General features: G+C 47.1%; 1 protein-coding gene across 1 annotated transcript in view; it reads left to right on the top strand.

Annotated features, from left to right (window-relative positions):
* Positions 1-1,801: 1,801 nt before the first annotated feature.
* Positions 1,802-6,000, top strand: part of ZNF148 (zinc finger protein 148) — a 40,808-nt gene continuing 36,609 nt past the window's right edge. The window contains exon 1 of the mRNA XM_058809811.1: positions 1,802-1,913. The gene's annotated coding sequence lies outside the window, so the exon portion shown is untranslated. The remainder of the gene's footprint in view (positions 1,914-6,000) is intronic.

The following is a 6,000-nucleotide window of genomic DNA, read 5'->3' as shown; positions in this document are numbered from 1 at the left end:
TTATACGCAAATGACATAGAGCAATCGAGGTACGCACGTGTTTTAGCGCGTTGCTGGGTGAAAGACTTTATTTAGAGAAACGTGGAAAAGTTGGTAACCCCTGAAAGAGGTGAAGTTGAGAGGTGCAAGTGACACTGTGCCACAGCCCCGGCTGCAGAGGTTAAGCCAGTTTGGGTGGGGAGCCAGTCCAGGGAAAGTGTTGGGTTTTAAGGTTGGGCCTCTAGCAATTCTCCAAATGGTTTATTGTGCAGGTCATGGTGAACATCATGATAATGGAGATTACAGTGCAGGAAACTCATGCTGGGACTTTCGGATGGATTTGGAGGCCCTGAGAGTCCGAGGGACACCACGTGTGTAATGGCACTGGCAGCCTGCCGTGGGGCCTCACCCCAGAGATGCATCACGAGTGGGGAGCCAGATCAGGCTTTACTTCTTTACATTGAGCCCTGAACAGGCTGCCCAGGGAGGTCGTGGAATCTCCCTCTCTGGAGACATTCCAAACCCACCTGGACGGGTTCCTGTGCCACCTGCTCCAGCTGACCCTGCCCGGCCGGGGGGTGACGGGATGATCTCCAGAGGTCCCTTCCCACCTCAACAATTCTGCAATAGCCGAGCCATCTCCCTGACACCGTTCCGGCCTTCTCAGCTCCGGGCGGCCCTGCAGCGCATGAAGCCGCCGGCCGGGCACCGAGGGGCCCGGGGGCCGCCCCCCGCCGGGGCCGATGCCCGGAGGGTCTCTCCCGCCCCGCCTCCGCTCGGGGCAGGCGCGGGCAGCGCTCCCACGGCCGCGGCGGCCTCCTGACCCGCGCGTAACCCGGCACCGCCCGCCCCGGCAGCGGCCGCAGCCCCGGCGCGGCTCCCGGCTGCCGGCTCGCTTCCCCATCGCCGTCATCGCCATCCTCCTCCTCCTCCTCCCGTCCCGCCGGTCCTCCGGGCGCGTTTCCCGTGGTGCAGCGCGCGCGCGGCGCTCTGGCCGGGTGTCGCTGTCACCGCCCGCGGACGCTCGGCGGAGCAGCAGGAAGGAGCCGCCGCCGCCGCCGCCGCCGCTCCCCCCGGGCTCCCCCCGCCGCCGCCGCCGCCCCGCCGGCCCCCCCTGCCCGCGCCCCGCCGCCCCCGCCATGCCCGGGGCCGCGGCACGGCCGCTCTGAGCCGCCGCCGCCGCCGCCGCGCCCCGGCCCGGCCCGGCCCGGCCGCCTTCTCCTCGCAGCTCTGCGGCCGGTAAGTGCCGGCGGGAGCGAGCCGGGGCCGGTCGGGGCCGTTCGGTGCGCGGAGGGAGGGCGGGAGGAGGAGGAGGACAGGGAGGGGAAGGAGGGAAGGAAGGGAAGGGGGGGCCGCGGCGCGGTGCGTCCCGCATGGGCCGCGCTTGGCCCCGGCGCGGAGAGGCCGGCGGGGAGCGGGGATGAAGAGGCGGCGGGCGCCCTCCGCCCGCTGCTCCCGCTGCTCCCGCTCCGTCCGCTCCCCCGGCCCGGAGCCGCGGGGCCGCGCAGGCCGCGCCGGGGCGGCGGGGATGGGGCCGGCGGGGCTGCCTGACAGACGGACAAAGAGCTGACGGACGGACGGACGGACGGACAGCGCGTCCCGCCGGCCCCGTCCTCCCGGGCCGTATCCTCCCGCTGCCCGCCGCTCCATTGTTCCCGGTGTAAGATAGGTGAAGCGTGCCGACCTGCGAACAGTCATTTCGTTTGGTTTTATTTCTGCATAACCTTCTCAGAGTCTCCTCTCAGCTGCTCGGAGGAAGCTTTTGCACGGCACCTCTTTTCCCCAGCGTCGGGAGCTGCTAACAAGTGCCAGGCTGGAAGTGGCTTGGGAGAGCAGGGGGGACCAGTAGGAGTTGAAGAGAAATTAGTTGGGCTTCAAACACTTTCACTCATCAACATCATTCCTCCCCCGATTCCTGCCAAACCTCAGCTGGGGTGAGTGCAGCAGCGTCTGCATTAAGCTGGCTCATGGAAAGGGAAGACATTTATGTTGCAAACATAAATCATCTCTCTGATCACTTTGTTTTTGTAAACTGTTTAGGGCAGCTGTGAGAGATTTTGCAGAATGATTTTAAAAAAAGTGGATGTGTGCAATCCAGTGATCACAACTTTAGTCTTGCTTTAAAAGTCTGCTTGGAGCATGACCTATCTCTGTCTGCATACACGTGACATTCTGGTCCAAGAAGTTGTAGGTGGGAGAGATGTCTCAGTCCTGGTGAGCAGCATCTTTGCCACTGGACAGGACAAATGACAGAGAACTGTGTTTTTACTTTTGAATAGGATCTCAGTGGCTTTGTTTATTTCTGTACTTATTTGCAAATGTCAGTAGTACTTTACAAGCTTGCTAGTAATATATGCATGGGCTCACCCATCATGCTTCAACATTTTGGAGTGCCCGTATGCAATTTTGTTATTGTAAGCGGTATGAATTTTGTAGCCATTCTCCATGAGTTTGGTTAATATGCCTTGTGAATGGAAGAAGTAGCAAAACAGCACTACCCTGCATCGATTTTTGCAGCTGTTCTTATCCTGTTCTCAAAATCACTCCAGATAAACCAGTGGTCTGATTGAGGCTTAACACCTATCTTGCTGTGTGAGAGGTTTGCATACCCTCAGGCCATGTTAGTTTTCCAGCGTTCCCTTGCAGCGTTTGGGTTTGTGCATTGTCCAGTGACAGCTGTCATCTGCAGGAGTTTGGCTGCCCCGGAAGCTCTGGAGCATGTGAGGCCTGCTTTCCTGTGCATCTCGTGGGATCTGCAGGCTCCTGGTACTGACACATTCATAGCACAGACCAGCAAAGCCTGCTCTTGTTGCAGAAAATTAGGAAAACAAAATTCAGTTTCAGTTGTAGTTTCCTGAAAACTGTTGTCATCGACTTTCCTCATGAATAGGCAGCTGAATGTATGTGTGTGTTAAGCTTCCAAAAGTGTTTCCTTTGTATTTTTTTCTGGATGTCTGCTTGCCCCTCTTCCTCAGGTATACCTGTACTTCAGTCAGTGAGCTGATGTAAATGAAGAAAGCTGAAAAAGATGAGGATGATGTCTTGCATTTAGACTGCTTGTGTGCATGTGTCCTTCTGTCTTCGCTCCTCAGGCTGAGACCTGAGAGAACAGATGTGTATGTGATTTGTGCTTCTGTTACTCTGTCTTGTCCATGTGTGCTTCATGCCTACTGTATTGCAAACATATTCTGTTCATGCAAAAATCCCTAATATAATGCATCATGAAATCAAACTGTTAAGTTGGTAAGTAGCTACTTGAACCACAGTGATTTGAAAAAAAGGGAGAAGAATTATTCAGAATGTGGAAAGTTATGTTGCAGGCTGAATTGTTCACCTGAAGGAATAAGGAATATATACTTTGGGAGTATTGTTATGTAGTTTTTCAAAAGGTGGTTTTCCCTCTGAGTTCAGTGTGTACAAGTTTATTTGTATGAGGATTTAAAGCAATGTGGAGCGTGGGGATGTTCTAAAGACAGTTGGTGTAAAACCATTGAGGTTGGAAGTTTGTACTTCCCTCTGAGAATTTCTGTGTACCACAATGCTAATAATATATTACTCTAGTGAAATATGGTGATGGTTCATCTTAAAGAGTTTATCTCACTTCTAGATATGTTCTCTGCACCACAGATTCAGTAAAATAGATTTGCAAATAGTGGAGCTCAGGGTATCAGCTGTTACTAGATGGATTTAGGTTAAATATTTAAACATGTACTAATGGGAAGGAAGTGTTTGTATTCTGATTGGGGAGAAGCATGGTGGGTTTGGTTTCTGTGTCTGCTGCAAGACATTTGTGATTTTTTTGTGACTGGAATCTCTGTAGTGTCTTCCTCCAGCGAGGATTGCTGTGTGGGCTCTTACAAATGGAGACCTGTCTGTAGGGAGCAGCTTGATGGAGTGGGCCTTAATCTATCAAAACCCCTTTAAGTGTTTAGCATAATTTGGGATTAAGTTTGATTTAATTTTGGCTCTAATATAAAATACATTTTTCTCTGTGCAATAGTGGAAGTTGAATAAGAAATAGTAACACCGGGGTGATGTCTTTTGTAAATGAAGATACTGCTGTTGCCCTAAATATAGAGTGAAGCATCCAGCTTTCTTGTCCAAACTGAACATGTCTTATATGTTAAATGAATGGCACAAGCAGTGAAAAGTAAGCACCAGTGGAAATATTTTTTACTTTGAAAGCTCTTAAATGGATCTAACAGAGAAATAGATAGATTTTATTTAAAATAAGTACTTCCTCTGCCTTTGCCTGGCAGTTTAATGATAGCTGCCTTTCAAACCAACATCATTTTTGATGAAATAGATTCAAGCCTTCAGCTTGCAGTCTGATCTGCATAACTGAGTGTTTAAAGACAAAAGTGGTCCCCCAAAGGCTCCATGGATGTAACCAGACATGGGTGTCTGCTTCTGTCAGGTTGCAGGGCTTATGTAAAGGATCAGTACTGTGATTAAGTTCCACTTTAATTTGCTTAGTTTTTTTTGAAAGAAATACTTTTTGGAAAATTATATTTTTGAAGTACTGAGATTCATGATTTTTTTTTCTTTTTTTAGTTCTGTAAATTGGTATCTGTGCAGAAACCCTTATACTAGTATTGAGTTAAATGTACAAACTTATTGTTTTTTAACAGCTGAGACATAGCTATTGACAAGTTGTGTCAGCAAACCACAGCCATTGGCTATAATATGTAGTTATATGCCAAGCACAAATTTCTGTCTAACAAAGGAAAATCCATTCAGATTTTCATGAGATTTATTTTCATTTACACAAATGCTGTTAGTTACTTTATTTCAGTACTTTCCAGTGAAGTTAAATACACAACCCCATCTGTTTAGCTCATTAGCTGGTTCTCCATATACATTTTAAATATACATTTTTTAATCTTCATAGAACAGAATGTTTTATACATCAGCAGTAATTCCATAAACTACACAAGTGATAAAATTTTAAACTATTTAACTTACAATTTATTGTACAAATTAAAATACAATAACATATGTGAATATTCAAATATTATATGTGATTAAATTATCTTCCCCTGACTCTATATAGAGATATTTTTGTTTATCATTCATCATGTTGGATAAAATACTTGGAAAAAACCTATAATGTGTTCTCACAAAACTTGATTCTAAGTGTGTCCCAAGGGGAAATTTGCTGTCTTTTAGAAAGACTGTGCAATCCACAACATGCAGAAGGGTTAGAATCTCCTGATAACTTCTTTCACACTCTCAGAATGTTATTTTGGGAGGTAGTATAGAAGCTGGTACTGCTTTTGCTTCAAAATATTTTTTAATGTACTCAGGATATTATCAGTGTGTTAGTACATTCCAGGCTATGATATCAAGGGATAGCACTGTGAATACTGCAATGTAGTTAATGTATTACTAGGTTATATTATTTTATTATTTCATTGCACTTTTGAAAGCAGCAAGCCATAGCTCAATAACAGCATGTGTATTGGCCTGATCCTGGAACTGATACACTCTGCTGGCATCTTAGTATCACAGTATCTGCATCTTGTCACGGTATGTGCAGAAAATCTTAAGACAGTGCTGTCTAATTCTTCCCTTATGACTAGGATGACATTTTTATAAGCGCAGAATTAAACAGTCTGATGATAAAATGAAATCTGTGTGGGAAGAAGTTCCAACCTGCAAACAGCAGTAGACTATAATTTATGAACAGCCTATCAAATATAAACTGTCTAGATCTCTTGCACTGGAAAAAACCCAAAAAATCCAACATAAAAACCAAAACCAAAAATCAAGGTGCCTCTACAATGTCCATAAACCAATTTCTTGATATAACATGTGATATTACTCATGTGTAAGGCTGTTGTGATATCTGTGTGAGCTCAGCTATGTGACTGATAGAGCCTTCTGCTCTAAAATAGTTTCAAATGGCAGCTGCATCTGCAAGGGTAAAAGATGCCCATTCATAAAAACTTGTACAACTGTCTTAAATGTTTTTGTAATAATTTCCCTTAAAGGCTCTATTAACTTTTGTTACTTATGCAC

Source organism: Ammospiza caudacuta, chromosome 8 (assembly GCF_027887145.1).
Source record: "Ammospiza caudacuta isolate bAmmCau1 chromosome 8, bAmmCau1.pri, whole genome shotgun sequence".
In the NCBI taxonomy this organism is placed as follows: domain Eukaryota; kingdom Metazoa; phylum Chordata; class Aves; order Passeriformes; family Passerellidae; genus Ammospiza; species Ammospiza caudacuta.
This window is presented reverse-complemented; position numbering and strand designations above follow the sequence as displayed.